The sequence below is a fragment of the Asterias rubens genome, chromosome 16, assembly GCF_902459465.1.
Source record: "Asterias rubens chromosome 16, eAstRub1.3, whole genome shotgun sequence".
NCBI classification, from domain to species: domain Eukaryota; kingdom Metazoa; phylum Echinodermata; class Asteroidea; order Forcipulatida; family Asteriidae; genus Asterias; species Asterias rubens.
The window spans coordinates 2,372,039-2,389,323 of NC_047077.1; the positions used below are offsets into that span (position 1 = coordinate 2,372,039).

Consider the following 17,285-nt stretch of genomic DNA (forward strand, 5'->3'; position numbering starts at 1 on the left):
ACATTCATTCCAATCCTCTAGTTTTCAAGAAACATATCATAAAGGGATGGTACATCATTGGTTATTGGAAGAGTACATCATTCCAATCCTCTAGTGTTCAAGAAACATATCATAAAGGGATGGTACATCATTGGTTAGTGGAAGAGTACATTCATTCCAATCCTCTAGTGTTCAAGAAACATATCGGAAAGGAATGGTACACTATTGGTTATTGGAAGAGTACATTTATTCCGATCCTCTAGTGTTCAAGAAACATATCTTAAATGGATGGTTCATCATTAGTTATTGGAAGAGTACATTCATTCCAATCCTCTAGTTTTCAAGAAACATATCATAAAGGGATGGTACATCATTGGTTGTTGGAAGAGTGCATTCATTCCAATCCTCTAGTATTCAAGAAACATATCATAAAGGGATGGTACATCATTGGTTGTTGGAAGAGTGCATTCATTCCAATCCTCTAGTTTTCAAGAAACATCATAAAGGGATGGTACATCATTGGTTGTTGGAAGAGTACATTCATTCCAATCCTCTAGTTTTCAAGAAACATATCATAAAGGGGTTGTACGTCATTGGTTGTTGGAAGAGTACATTCATTCCAATCCTCTAGTGCTCACAAAACATATAACAATCACCATTCTCTGCTTATGTGCAAGTGCTGAATCCCAGCGCTAGCTGTTTAAGTGTAGAATGCCTAATAACATAGAGTATGCACGAGCGCAAGCCACATATTCCTGCTAACCTGTGAAATACTATTGCCGTAATCACGGAATTCCCTTCTCCCACAAGCGCCGATTATTTGCTTACGGTTTAGTGGAAATTGGGCGCTGTTGTAAAATAACTTGACATTTCGATCAGTATGTTCTGATTGTATTTGACCCATCCATACATAACCCCCTGCTAGATTCAATTATAACACCCAGTACCAATATTCTGCCTTTTCATTGGTATAGAGCACATCACATGATATGTCTTAGTTTTGCTAGACGACGGCCGTGTGAAAGTGCATCAGTTTGCCGTGCGCTAGTCCGAAAGACTAGCACACGGCGTGCAGTACCCAGACATCCGTTGCTTGTACGAGGATGATAAATTAATAGTCTGTAACCATTTCGGATTACATGACGCTACATGCAGCACAGTAAAATTTTTGCAATCTGTATTCGCGTCGTGTGGGATTGTAGCATTCAGGTCTGTAAAGTCTGTACATTATTTAGAAAGGTTTGGGGTGTTATAAAACAAACATTGGCTGCTTTTACTCGTGCAATGGTTTAAACTATGACTCCCTCGGTGATCCCCGGAGCATTCTTTTTTCCCTCGGCTTCACCTCGGGAAAATAGAACGCTCCGGAGATCACCTCGGGAGTCATAGTTTTAACCATAGCACTCGAAGCAGTCTATATTTGTATACTAACTCTAGCTACCGGCCAATATCAGGCTTTTTCAATCGCAACATGAACCTATACCCTAGCAGATACCCGATTAAGTCCAATTATAGTGAAGCTCAAGAACACAAGTGCCATGACCGGGATTTGAACCCACACCCAGGGCCCATATGCATAAACATCTTTGTTGTGCTTACTATTGCAGAAAAAAAACTTTGTTTTGATGTACGACGCTACGATCGACACCTACATGTACCTTTTGCATTCTACTAAACCTCAGTAGATAACACGAAAGCAAACATGTTTTGGTTTGGCACCTGTTAAGGTCTTTTTGCAGATATCCAAAAATTAATGACACACTGGGGGCCCTTGTTAGTAAAGAATACTGGGCACCACAAAATATATTACTCATATCAGCAAACAGAGAGGTAATAGGGCCCATTTTCATGACTCGCTGCTTAACTTATGTAAAGATTCGATACTTACAAAGCAAGGAATTCTGCTCACAAGTCGAGCGAGTTTCACCTGTTAGCAACTTTTTGCTTGTGCACATGAGTACTCAATCTAGGCATTTTGCGCTTGCACAGCTTGTGCAGAATTTTTGTGGTTTTACATGTACAGTAAGTGAAGAATATTGATCCTGAGTGCACAATCCGGCGATAATCAAAGCCATGAAATTGGGCCCTTGGCCTTTCTTAATACAGCATGTAAACACGAAAACTTGCTAACCACAGAAAAAAATTGCTAAGCCAAGATTTGTTTAAAGCAGAGTTCTCCTGCCTAACAGCTTTATAAAAGTAGGCCCTGGTGTGTAGATATATGCTTAGCACAGAGCAGAATTGCTCAGCAAAGACAGAAATAGTGTATAAGGAGATCAGGAGCCCTTGATGCAAAGTCCTTAAAGGTTTATATTTACAGCAAGTATTTACTTCTTTGTGTAGGACTCATCTGACTCAATTCTTTGGCTGTGAGTTTCTTACGATTCTGATATTGGAATTTTCCTTGCCCGGCCGCACTTGGCATCTCATTGTCACTCTTGGGATTTCAAGAAGGAGGAATGTCAACTCATCATCTGAGGTATGTACATTGTAGGTCTTATTAAAGGGAGCTGATTAAAGGCAGTGGACAATGTTGGTAATTACTCAAGCATAAAACCTTACTTGGTAACGAGTAATGGGGAGCTGTTGATAGTATAAAAACATTGTGAGGAAACGGCTCCCTCTGAAGTGATGTAGTTCTCGGGAAAGAACTAATTTTCCATGAATTTGATTTCGAGACCTCAGAATTGGACTTTGAGGTTTCAAAAATAAGGGTGTTTTTTCTGCCATCATTATCTCACAACTTTTCTGACCAATTGCCAATAGAGCCAAAATTGACACAGGTTTGTTAATGCAAATGTTGAGATACACCAAGTGAGAAGGCTGGTCTTTGACAATTACCAATAGTGTCCAGTGTCGTTATGTAGTGGCGATAATCTGAACTCGGATCATTCAAACAGACATAGTATGATAAAAGTTAAAGCGCTGAACTGTAGCAGCACTAGTTGCACTGATTAGTAAGTTCACTCCTATACTGTAGGTCATCCATGTGACAGCACTAGTTGTACTGATTAGTTAACTCACTGCTACACTCCAGCCACTGTAGGTCATCCATGTGACGGCACAAGTTGTACTGATTAGTAAACTCTCTGCTACACTCAAGCCACTGTGGGTCATCAATGTGACAGCACTAGTTGCGCTGATTAGTAAACTCACTGCTACACTCAAGCCACTGCAGGTCATTCATGTGACGGCACTAGTTGCGCTGATTAGTAAACTCACTGCTACACTCCAGCCACTGAAGGTCATCAATGTGACAGCACTAGTTGCACTGATTAGTAAACTCACTGCTACACTCCAGCCACTGTAGGTCATACGGGTGACGCCACAAGTTGTGCTGATTAGTAAACTCACTGCCACACTCCAGCCACTGTAGGTCATCCGTGTGACAGCACTAGTTGCACTGATTAGTAAACTCACTTCTACACTCCAGTCACTATAGGTCACCCTTGTGACGGCACCAGTTGCGCTGATAAGTAAATTTTCTGCCACACTCCATCCACTGTTGGTCAGTCATGTGACGGCACCAGTTCGCTGATTAGTAAACTCACTGCTAAACTCAAGCCACTGTGGGTCATCCATGTGACAGCAATAGTTGCACTGATTAGTAAACTCACCGCTACACTCCAGCCACTGTAGGTCATCAATGTGACAGCACTAGTTGTACTGATTAGTTAACTCACTGCTACACTCCAGCCACTGTAGGTCATCAATGTGACGGCACAAGTTGTACTGATTAGTAAACTCTCTGCTACACTCAAGCCACTGTGGGTCATTCATGTGACGGCACTAGTTGCGCTGATTAGTAAACTCACTGCTACACTCAAGCCACTGCAGGTCATTCATGTGACGGCACTAGTTGCGCTGATTAGTAAACTCACTGCTACACACCAGCCACTGTAGGTCATCCATGTGACGGCATAAGTTGTACTGATTAGTAAACTCGCTGCTACACTCCAGCCACTGAAGGTCATCAATGTGACAACACTAGTTGCACTGATTAGTAAACTCACTGCTACACTCCAGCCACTGTAGGTCATCCATGTGACGGCATAAGTTGTACTGATTAGTAAACTCACTGCTACACTCCAGCCATTGAAGGTCATCAATGTGACAACACTAGTTGCACTGATTAGTAAACTCACTGCTACACTCCAGCCACTGTAGGTCATACGGGTGACGGCACAAGTTGTGCTGATTAGTAAACTCACTGCCACACTCCAGCCACTGTAGGTCATCCGTGTGACAGCACTAGTTGCACTGATTAGTAAACTCACTGCTACACTCCAGTGACTATAGGTCACCCTTGTGACGGCACCAGTTGCGCTGATAAGTAAATTTTCTGCCACACTCCAGCCACTGTAGGTCATCCATGTGACGGCACTATAGTTGCACTGATGAGTAAACTCACTGCTACACTACAGCCACTGTAGGTCATCCATGTGACGGCACTAGTTGCACTGATGAGTAAACTCACTGCTACACTCCAGCCACTGTAGGTCATCCATGTGACGGCACTATAGTTGCACTGATGAGTAAACTCACTGCTACACTCCAGCCACTGTAGGTCATCAATGTGACGGCACAAGTTTTACTGATTAGTAAACTCACTACTACACTCCAGCCACTGTAGGTCATTTGTGTGACAGCACAAGTTGTACTGATTAGTAAACTCACTGCTACACTCCAGCCACTGTAGGTCATCCGTGTTACGGCACAAGTTGTACTGATTAGTAAACTCACTGCTACACTCCAGCCACTGTACGTCATCCCGGTGACAGCACAAGTTGTGCTGATTAGTAAACTCACTGCTACACTCCAGCCACTGTGGGTCATTCATGGGACGGTATTAGTTGCACTGATTCGTAAACTCACTGCTACACTCCAGCCACTGTGGGTCATCCGTGTGACGGCACAAGTTGTACTGATTAGTAAACTCACTGCTACACTCCAGCCACTGTGGGTCATTCATGGGACGGTATTAGTTGCACTGATTCGTAAATTCACTGCTACACTCCAGCCACTGTGGGTCATCCGTGTGACAGCACAAGTTGTACTGATTAGTAAACTCACTGCTACACTACAGCCACTGTAGGTCATCCATGTGACGGCACCAGTTGCGCTTATGAGTAAATTTTCTGCCACACTCCAGCCACTGTAGGTCATCCATGTGACGGCACTATAGTTGCACTGATGAGTAAACTCACTGCTACACTCCAGCCACTGTGGGTCATCCATGTGACGGCACAAGTTGTACTGATTAGTAAACTCACTGCTACACTACAGCCACTGTAGGTCATCCATGTGACGGCACCAGTTGTGCTTATAAGTAAATTTTCTGCCACACTCCAGCCACTGTAGGTCAGTCATGTGTCGGCACCAGTTGCACTGATTTGTAAACTCACTGCTACACTGCAGCCTATGTGTGTCATTCATGTGATGGCACTAGTTGCGCTGATCAGTTTACTGCTACACTCCAGCCACTGTAGGTCATCCGTGTTACGGCACAAGTTGTACTGATTAGTAAACTCACTGCTACACTCCAGCCACTGTACGTCATCCCGGTGACAGCACAAGTTGTGCTGATTAGTAAACTCACAGCTACACTCCAGCCACTGTAGGTCAGTCATGTGACGGCACCAGTTGCGCTGATTAGTAAACTCACTGCTACACTCAAGCCACTGTAGGTCAGTCATGTGACGGCACTAGTTGCACTGATGAGTAAACTCACAGCTACACTCCAGCCACTGTAGGTCATCCATGTGGTGGCACTAGTTGCACTGATTAGTCAACTCACTGCTACATTCCAGCCACTGTAGGTCATTCATGTGATGGCACCATTTACATCTGGGTGGAGAGAAGCAATTATAGACGAGTGTCTCGCTCTAGTACCACAAGTTAATTGGTTCAATTTATAACACTTATATAAAACAAGAAATGGTTAGTTAAGATTGTTACCCTTGGGTAATGAGAAGCGATTCTAGTTTAGTGTCTTGCTTAAGGACACAAGTTTTATGACCAGGATTTGAACCCACACCCTGATCACCTGACCACTCAGCCATCAGAACTTGAATCTGATGCACTATACAGCTTGGCTATGACATGCCAATACATAGGAATTAGCAGAAAATCTCTTTCAAACCTTTCTTATCTCACTAAGTGATCATTCAGATTGTTACGTCAACCCCCCCCCCCTTCTAGAGAACATATATCGATTCTGCAGAAGTGCATACATTTTTAGGATGAATTTGTATCACAACAATTTTCTACTTGCAGTCAGTGGACAATACAGAGTGTTACACAAACTAAATAAAAGCACTTGGTTTTGCAAAGCATCAACATTTACAAATCAAAGTTGTACCATGGTTGAAATATGGATTGAAATCAACCAGTTTTCAAGACATGTCATGTATCTCTGATCAATTATAAACAGCTCTTCATCATTCAAATTTTGCAGACATTCTTTTCAAGAAGTTATTTGACTGTTGCCATTGACTGATGTTACATCATGAAGGAGATACTGAGCTGCCTCTCTGAGTGAACTCAACTTTCTTCACTGCTGGTAAGTCATGTATAATAATTGTTCCATATCTCTCTCCTCAGACAACTCTACACTCTGTAGTAACATTACCTACTTTTTATTGGGACATTGTTACCCCTGGTCAGTAAACTCACTGCTACACTCCAGCCACTGTAGGTTACCATGTGACAGCACTGGTTGCAATGATGAGTAAACTCACAGCTACACTCCAGCCACTATAGGTTGTCCATGAGATGGGACTAGTTGCACTGATTAGTTAACTCACTGCTACACTCCAGCCACTGTAGGTCAGTCATGTGACGGCACCAGTTGCACTGATTTGTAAACTGACTGCTACACTGCAGCCTATGTGGGTCATTCATGTGACGGCACTAGTTGCACTGATTAGTAAACTCACTGTTACACTCAAGCCACTGTAGGTCAGTCATGTGACGGCACCAGTTGTACTGATTAGTAAACTCACAGCTACACTCCAGCCACTTAAGGTCATCAATGTGACAGCACTAGTTGCACTGATTAGTAAACTCACTGCTACACTCTAGCCACTGTAGGTCAGTCATGTGACGGCACCATTTGCGCTGATTAGTAAACTCACAGCTACACTCCAGCCACTGTAGGTCATCCATGTGGTGGCACTAGTTGCACTGATTAGTAAACTCACTGCTATACTCCAGCCACTGTAGGTCATCAACGTGACGGCACTATTTACTCAGCTTTGAGTGATGTTTTTACTCAGCTTTTTCGTTCCATCTGAAAAGTACCATTGCACGCTGGCAGCGTGCAATGGTACTTTTATTTGCTATCACGCGACGCACAATCCTCCAAACAAATGGCAAGGATCTGCTTGTGTTATATAAAAATGGTCTACTGATGAAGAAAACTTCCCTTGAAATATGTTTGTCTGAAATGTCATATTTAATGAGAAATAAATAAAACTAATATCCCTTGTAGGGTTGATTGCTCCTTGAGCGTTTTCTTCTTTTAATCGATGTCATTCAAAATGTGTAATCATTCATTTATACTATTTTCTCGTGACCAAGATGGCTGATCAGTCCCAAACTTCTACAGGCTTTTCAAAAGTGTAGTACACTGTCAGCAACTGTTATGTTAGCAAAAAACGAATTTTGTAATGTTCCTTTACGACTCTTTATTTTTCATATTTCTGCAGACATCTTGTTCAAGAAGTTATTTGACTGTTGCCGTTGACTGATGTTACATCATGAAGGAGATACTGAGCTGACTCTCTGCGTGAAGTCAACTTTCTTCATTGCGGGTAAGTCTTGCATTTATTCAACTCTCACCTCTACACAACCCAGTAATAATACCAACTCTTATATAGAGCATTTTTTAAAAGAAATTATCATTGTGCTTCGAACATTATAACCCCTGGTTACTGGGGCATTTATTTCATTCCATAAACCATCTCAGCTCCCTTGGAAGTATAGAGCCTGTCCTGACAAGTATGTAGCACACCAAGCTAAACCAATCTAAGCCCTTACAGGTACCCATTTACTCCTGGATTCGGAGAAACAACTATACTGAAGTGTCTTGCCCAAGGATACAAGCATCATGACCTGGATTCGACCCATATCCAGATTCATAATCATCTTCACCTTCTCTTATAAGATGATAAAATTAGTCTGAACTGTTTGCCTCGCCTTCTCTATTCGTTGTCAGGAGCCTGACGAATCCGAGCTTGTGTCAAATGCAATAAACTTCTCTGCCACGGACAAGCCAGTACATATAAATTAGTAGGAGAAACCTCTTTTGAACAGTTTACTAACCTTACTTATGGATCATTTATATAGCTTTGAGGGCCACCCCCCCCCCCTCTCCTTACAGAACAAGTCTTCTCTGCAGAAGTGCCTCAATTTGTGGGACGAGTCTGAACCCAAAAAGCTTTCTACTTAGTGTTAACCAACACAAACCAAAACTACTCCTTTTCAGAACTACCCAAACCCATCTCAAACCTTTCTGGATCGAACTTCCAATATGCAAAGTTTCAAATCCTACAAACTACTTGGTTTTGCAAAAGTTGTGTTATGATAGAAATATTGATGGAAATATTGATTGAAATCAGCCAGTTTACAAGACACGTCATGCATCTTTAATAAATGTTTACACAAATCTTCATATTTTCATATTTGTCTAGACATCTTGTTGAAGAAGTTATTTGCCTGTTGCCATTGACTGATGTTACATCATGAAGGAGATACTGAGCTGCCTCTCTGAGTGAACTCAACTTTCTTCACTGATGGTAAGTCTTGCATTAATTTATTCCATGCACTTTGGTTGTATCTCTCTCCTTTGACAACTCAACATTACGCAGTAATAGTACTACTCTTAGATAAGGACATTATTACCTCCTGGTCATTGGGCCATTTATATCATTTTTTTAACCATCTCAGCTCCCTGGGGAGTATACAGCCAATGCTGCCAAATATGTAGCACACCAAACTAAATTCCCTTGAGCAAGACAGTTAACCACTTGCTTCTCTCCACCCAGGGGTAAAATGGGTACCTGTGAGGGCAGAGATGGTTTATATGGATGATTAGCTTGGAGCGCGGTAACTCGCAGCACCGGCTGTATACTCCCCAGGGAGCTGAGATGGTTTAAGGAATGAAATATATGGCCCAGTGACCGGGGTAATAGGGTAATAGTGTAAGAAGTGCTTTGATACGCCTTTTGGGCTGTGATAAAGCGCTATATAAAAATCACTTGTTATTGTTGCAGACAAATTTATCCAAACCCAATTGTTTCATATTAATTTTGGCATACCTCAAAAGTGTTATTTGTGTTAAAACAAACCAAAAACACTCTGATCTTACAATGTATCAAAATAAAAAAAAAAAATCTAAGGTGCATCATGATGGAAATATTGATTGAAATCAGTAAGTTAATAAGAAAGGTCATGCATCTTAGATCAATTATTAACAGCTTTTCATGTTTTCATACTTTTGCAGACATTCTTTTCAAGAAGTTATTTGACTGTTGCCATTGACTGATGTTACATCATGAAGGAGATACTGAGCTGCCTCTCTGAGTGAAGTCAACTTTCTTCACTGCGGGTAAGTCTTGTATTTGTTTTTTGCAAGATCTTCGGTTGTATCTCTCTCCTTTGGTTTATGATCCAATACAGTTGAAACGAAACATAGCCAGGCATGATATTGAGTCCTTGGAAAAGAGTTGGATATTTCAAGGGCTGACTACATTTACAAATGGTTTATGCCTGACCAGACATTTCAGGCTATATTTTGTCACATTTTCCCAGATTTTTCCAAGGGCAAAATGTTTATTTGAAATTGGACAAAAATAGGAAGATTATCATGCCTGAATAGTTGGCCAAGTTCCAGTGGAATTAAAGCATATGTAAACTGCAGTAGTTGTCAAAGAATAGTATTTGTATGTTCTGTGAATGAACCAAGTGTACATGAATACACACCTGCGAAAAGTTAGGCTCAACTTATCAATAGCCAATATGCACAAACGCTGTTCAAAAAATATTCTGCAAAGTTGGAAAGTTAACCAGGCTGCCAAAATGGCCACCATGCTGTAGTTTACATGCAACTACATGTAAGGTAGGTTTTATAGTTTTGTACCACATTGGTGTGCAGCTGGGAAAAGGCACGGTCTTCGTAACTTGCCAGACAAGTTTTGGGAACATAGAGTTTAATGGGTGTAAAGGGTCTATGGGTTTTAGACCATTTGAAAGGGATTATGTTGACCATTTTAAAAAGATTGTCTTCACCTGAAACAATTATTGTACGCTACTTTATAGGGGCTATCGCACATAATAGATCTTGCCATACTGTATATTGCTTATAATCTGATCTGACACTCCAAAATGTAACATAGGAGTCCTCTATTAATACATATAGGACGCTTGGGACACTTCACAGCTACACTATGCACTTTAAAAAATATGTTACATTATGTGTAATAATTACGTTAGTACCTTATAAGCTTGCACCCCAACATGTGAATGGCTATGAATGTCAAATGAATTTTAGCCAACAGATCTTAAAGGCAACTGGACACGTTTGTAATTATCAAAGACCAGTATTCTCACTTGGTGTTTCCAACTAATGCATAAAATAACAAATCTGTGAAAATTTTGGCTCAATCGGTCATCGAAATTGCCAGAAAATACTAAAGAAAAAATACCCTTGTTGCACAAATGAGTAAGGCTTCAGGACTGAAGTCTTTCTCAGATTCCGATATTTGTGTGAGAATTTACCTCTTTCCTCAGAGGGAGTCAATTCTTCACCAGACATTTCATGCTATTTAATCACAGTTTTTCAGAATTTTCCAAGGGCAAAATATTAACTTGAAATCGGATCAAAGTAGTAAAAATATCATGCCTGAGTAGGTGACATCCCCCTGCCAAAACCATGCAGTTCAAGTGGGATTAAAGTATTGTAAACTGTGGTAATTGGCAAAGACCAGTATTTGAACATTATGTGAACAAACTTTCCTCTCCCTGTCCCAAGCTAAATTGAACATTGTGATATTTTCATAAGTTAAAGGTTGCATTCATCAGTTCACGATATTTCTGTTTGTATCAATTAATTTTCTCGAATATGAGGTGATATGTACTTTCATGATTTCAAGTTTTCATTCTGTCTAGTGCACATTGAAAACCCTAATAGTTGCTTTTAGAAATTTTTTTCAAATGTCACCATTTCATCAACTTTTTCACAGTCAACACATGGGGGTATGTCTGACAATATACTGGGGAAAAATAACAACACCAAAGCTTGAATTTCAGTAGTCAAGGGTTGCTGTGAAAAATTCCCTTTAAATTCACGATTTTTCGGTTTATTATCAATTAATTGTATCGAATTCGTGGTGAATTATGATGTTTTACACTGCTTGCTCCTCGCCGCAGCGGGCGCTATTTTTGTAAACAAACCAAGCCAAGAAACTTTAGAACATCATCACGTGAAAACTAGTTGTTACAATGTATAACAAAACATCGAATCTATTGATGTAATACATTTACATGTTGCGGCCAATGTGCGGCACGCTGGTCTTTGATGTGAAAACGTGGCCGACAAATTTGATCTTTGCGGTTGCTACTGTTTCGTTCCCGCTACGCACGGACAATAGCAAGGTTATTTGGGGGTACGAACGTTTATCATTCAACCATCTTCTTTACCACAAACAATCCTTGTTGCAAAACTAAAATAGAACTCAAGTACAACAGATTTCATGTACCGGAAAACAGTATTCACCCACCCCTCGCTTTGAAACACAACTCGAGAAAAACATACAGGACAAACTTGTATCTACTGTGCCTACTTTGCCTTGCTCCGACATGTCCGAGAAGACCGTGTTTGCACCAAGTCAGAGCCCCGTGCAGCGGCCCCCAACCCGCGGCCCCCAACCCAGCCGGGCGAGGGCCCTGCCAGCCCACCCTCGGTCGTGCTCTAAGAACATGTTAACAAAGCAGCGGCACTTCTATACAAAAAAAAACCCCAAAGTGAAACAAAAAGGCCATCGCTTCTGTAACAAGCCCTGGCACTAATTTATGTATTTATTCATTATGTTGCTACATAGTATTTTGGGAGAGCTATCAAAAAACGCACCCCCCCCCCCCCCGAACAATTTATAAATAATTGTAAAACGGAGACGATGTTTAATTTTGTGTACACCCCACAACGTTTTAGATAGTTTGAAATTATTGATTTTGTCCTGAATAAGTCATAATAATTTATATAGTAATTGATTACTTGTTAATTATGACATCATCATTAAAGGATTCCACCGCGCCATCCAATGTCATCACGTCTTAACAAGTTGTTGCAATGTATAACAAAACACAACTCCAAATGCTTGCCGCGCCGCACAGCGAACTTAAAATTATTTATGAACTTGTTCCCGGGTGTCCGCTGAATGGTCCAACATTCCCCAGATAAAACCAATCAGTTTAAAGAACAGCAGCTTAGTTTGCGAATGAATAATTCAACAGCTCCCAGATCTAACCAATCAGTTTAAAGAACAGCAGCTTTAGGATGCTTCTGAATAATTCAACAGCTCCGTGATCTAAGTGACCAATCAGTTTAAAGAACAGCATATTTAGGATGCCTCTGAATAATTCAGTGGTGAACTCCCACCCATTACTGCAATGAAAAGAGCATTGTGTTTGAGTATGTCTGGCGCTCGGTCGGAAAGGTTGAACAAGAGCTGCAACCGTTTACCACTTTAATCCTATTGAAGTTACTCTAAAAATAGCCTGGGTTTCAAATGAAGTTAACTTCTTTACCTTGTATTGCAGACAGCTGGTTTTCGAAAACGCCCGTTTTGAAAAGGTGTCCTTTGTGTGGAAGAGGGCGCTCCACCGTGCGGAGACCGTATAAAATGCCAGGTCCTTGGGCCATTGGTTTCATTCTTGTTCTGATGCTGGTCGTGGAAGGTGCCTTGCCGATGCTCTTGATGTTCTGAGCATGATGATGTCAACCTTTGGGTCCTTAGTGGTCTCAGTCCCGTACCATTGACACCCAAGCTACACCAACATGTAAGTTTCTCTCCTCATTCCTTATATCAACTTGTCTTTTCTTCAATAGTTTAAACATCTATACTTTCTTTCTCGTACCGTACTCAAGTGTAGCATTCAATATATCAACTTGTCTATTCTGTAATATTTTAAACACTTTTTACTACCATTGCATTTGCTTGAATGAAATATCTTGAAACTCTGCAACCAATTTGAAACTTTGCAACCAATTTTTTGACAAATGTCTTAACACTTTGTGACCACTTGCATTCATTAATGTCTGAAATTGCTGCTCTTTGCTGTCAAGCTTGTCAATTTATAATTACCTACAATGCCTCTTCAGTGAAGTTGTACAAGTATATCACAATTAAATGTACTTGTTATTTGCAATATCATTCACTGTACTTTTCTCTGAGCTTGATGGTGTTGGCTGCAAAGTGCATTTATATTTAGCTGAAATTGCTCTGAAACATTACCACAATTTGCATTATTTTTGTTTGAATTTTTTACAATTTAGTTGAAACTGCTAATGCTGCGACTGTAATTGCATACTAAACTGTTTTTTTCTGGCCGACTTGTGACCAAAATGTTCTGTGATTTGACTATGCTTTAGTGAGATTGTACAAATGTATTGAATTGCAATGAGATTGACCATGTAATTTCTTGTTCAATTTCAGCCGACCCTCTGCCCTGAAGGATGTCTGCCCGAAGGATGTCCGCCCGAATCCAACTTCAAAACATTGTAAGTTATACTTCTTTTTACATCACACAATGTGCATCAAATTGTTTTTAAACTTGCAACAAATTGCATTTATATTTGCTTGACATTGCTTTTACTGCATATACGTTAAATTGAAATTGCTTTGAAAAATACCGCAAATTGCATTTAGTAATGTTTGAAGTTTCTTTAAACTTGTCAACCATTTATATTTGGCCGAGATTGCTTTGAAACATAACTCCAGATTGATTTTGTTATTTTTATTTGCTGCGAACTGCATTTATATTTGCCAAACTTGCTCGTTGCCATGCGCATGTGAACGCGATTAGTTTGAAATTACTTTTGAAACATAACCAGATTTTGCACTTGAGGTTTTTTTTATTTTGTTGTTTTACTTTGCACCAACCTATATTAATATTGGGCTGACATTGCTTTCAAACCTAACCACATATTGCATTTAGTGTTAAACTTTGTTACAAACTGCATTTATATTTAATAATTGGTTAAAATTGCTACCGCTGGAAACTGCTTTAGATTGCTTTAAAACATGGCTGCAAACTGGGTTTTTTTCTTGTTTGAAATTTGTATTGCTGCATTTGTGTTTGGTCGAAATTGCTATGCTTTTTATCTTTGCATTGAAACATCACTACAATATGCATTTGAACTTATTTGAATTGTTTAAGCTTCAATGCTTTTTTTTCTCTGTTGAATTTCTATTGCTGTGAACTGCATTTACACTTTGCTGATATTGCGTTGAAACATTACCACATATATTGCATTTGAAATTGGTTGAATACTTCAAAACTTTGCTGCAATTTTCAAAACTTTGCTGCCACTTGCATTCGAGTTAAATTACTTTGAAATCGCCTTCAAACATTACCACATCAAATTTGTTTGATCTTGTTAAAACTTCTGCTACAATTCCTTTTTTTTTGGTTTAAATTGCTTTTGCTGCCATTTGCATTTAAATTTAGTTAAATTACTTTCAAATAGCTTTCAAACATTACCACAGATTGCTTCTGAATTTTTTTGAACTTGTAAAAACTTTTGCTACAAACTGCATTATTATTTTGTTGAAATTGCTTTTGCTGCCACTTGCATTTTAATGAAGTTAAATTACTTTGAAACGGCTTTCAAACATGACCACAGATTGCGTCTGAATTTGTTTGAACTTGTATAAAAGTTTGCTGCAAACAACAGTTAAATTTGTGCTAGTTGCATTTATCTTTGGCTGAGATAACATTACTGCTTTGAAACATAACTGCAAATTGCATTTGAATTTGATTGAAATATTGTTAAACTTTGGTGCAGACTTGTTTTGGTTGAATTTGCTATTGCTGCGATCTGCATTTATGCTTACTACACCTTCTTTATATATTTGGCTGAAATTGCTTTTGCTTCTGCTTCATTTGCACTTGATTGAACTTTCATTGAAACATCTCCTCAGTTTGCATTTTAATTTGTTTGAAATGGCTTTTGCTGCAATCTGCAATTATATTTGGTTGAAACTTTGCATCTAAAAATTCCGCTAAACATTTGCCAGCAATTGCATAAAACTTTGCTTTAAATTTGTTTGGATTTGCATCAAATTTTGTGGAAACTTGTGTTATAATATTGCTGAACAATTTCCAAAAAACCTTGCTAGAAATTGAAACTTTGCCTCTTTTCAGTAGGCATTGTGTGCATTAATTATACACTGGGTACAACAGTTTGCTTCATTGTTAACTGATTTCTATTGTCTATCATACAGGTGATATTGAACAATGCTGACTTGCAAATGTGTTGTGGTTCTGGTTCGTCATCAACCCAAGAACTTGCTGTTGAAGAGATGAACTGTTGCAGTCCAAGATTTGAAAGTAAAACTTTAAACATTTAATGTCTATATATTTGTAAAAATTTCATCCAACAATGTTTGGATTTGTATCGAATTTGCTAGAAATGGCTTTTAACCTTTGCTAAGAATGGCAAGAAACTTTGCTGAAAATGGCGTTAAACTTTGCTAGAAATGTTTGTTAAAACAGCACCAAACTTTGCTAGAAAGTGTGTGTTAATTTTGATTACAAGAAACTGTGCTAAAAACTTTGCATAAAATAGCGTAAACCTTTGCTAGAAATTGCATCAAAATTGCGTCAAACTTGGGTATTGCATCAAGATTTCCTTAATATTTGCATATCATTTGTTTAATAAAATGCATGATCATTTTGATTACAAGAGACTATGCCAAAAACTTTACTAGAAACTTTACTTTGCTGAAAATTGTGTCAAACTCTGCTGAAAATTGCATAAAACTTGCTGCTAGAAAAAAAAAAAAAAAAAAGGTGTTAACATGCTGCTTAACATGGCCAAAACCTTTGCTAAAAATTGCTACAAACTTTGTATAAAATGGCGTCAAACTTTGCTGAAATTGCATAAAATTTTGCTTAATAATGGCGTCAAACTTTGCTAGAATTTACAAGAAACTTTGCTTCAAATTGCATCAAACTTGGCTTGGCTATTGCATCAAAATGTGTTTGAATTTTGTTTAAAGATTTGTGTTAATTTTTAATGTAAGAAACTATATGCTAGAAACTGTGTCAAACTAGAAACTTTGCTGAAAATGGTGTTAAACTTTCCCAAGAATTTTGCTAAACATGGCGTCAAACTCTGCTAAAAATTTGCATCAAAATCTGCTCGAAATTTTGCTTAAAAATTGCGTCAAACTTTGCTAGATATTTTATTAGACTTTGCAAGATACTTTGCTTGAAATGGCGTGAAACTTTGCTAAAAATTTGCATCAGAATCTGCTCGAAATTTTGCTTAAAAATGGCGTCAAACTTTGCTAGAAATTTCTTTAGACTTTGCAAGATACCTCTGCTAAAAATGGCGTCAAACTCTGCTAAAAACTTTGCTTAAAATGGCGTCAAACTTTGCTAAAACATGCAAGAAACTTTGCTTCAAATTGCATCAAACTTGGCTTGGCTATTGCATCAAAATGTGTTTGAGTTTTGTTTAAAAATTTGTGTTAATTTTGAATGTAAGAAACTATATGCTAGAAACTGGGTCCAACTGTGCTAGAAACTTTGCTGAAAATGGTGGAAAACTTTCACAAGATTTTTGCTTAAAAATGGCGTCAAACTTTGCTAGAAATTTTATTAGACTTTGCAAGATACTTTGCTTAAAATGGCGTCAAACTTTGCTAAAAATTTGCATCAAAATCTGCTCGAAATTTTGCTTAAAAATGGCGTCAAACTTTGCTAGAAATTTTATTAGACTTTGCAAGATACTTTGCTTAAAATGGCGTCAAACTTTGCTAAAAATTTGCATCAAAATCTGCTCGAAATTTTGCTTAAAAATGGCGTCAAACTTTGCTAGAAATTTTATTAGACTTTGCAAGATACTTTGCTTAAAATGGCGTCAAACTTTGCTAAAAATTTGCATCAAAATCTGCTCGAAATTTTGCTTAAAAATGGCGTCAAACTTTGCTAGAAATTTTATTAGACTTTGCAAGATACTTTGCTTCAAATGGCGTCAAACTTTGCTAAAATTTGCATCAAACTGTTCCAAAATGTGT

The 17,285-nt window shown here is 38.9% G+C and overlaps 1 long non-coding RNA gene across 2 annotated transcripts; it reads left to right on the forward strand.

Moving 5' to 3' along the window:
- Positions 1–2,364: 2,364 nt before the first annotated feature.
- LOC117300604 lies at positions 2,365–16,804 on the forward strand. 2 transcript variants are annotated; one of them, XR_004520183.1, is made up of 8 exons: positions 2,365–2,458; positions 6,437–6,541; positions 7,689–7,793; positions 8,673–8,777; positions 9,485–9,589; positions 12,799–13,038; positions 13,695–13,759; positions 15,486–16,804. It is a non-coding gene; the product is annotated as an uncharacterized LOC117300604 (long non-coding RNA). The 2 variants fall into 2 exon arrangements; XR_004520184.1 differs by lacking the exons at positions 7,689–7,793; positions 8,673–8,777 and having other exon boundaries at positions 2,378–2,458.
- Positions 16,805–17,285: the final 481 nt, after the last annotated feature.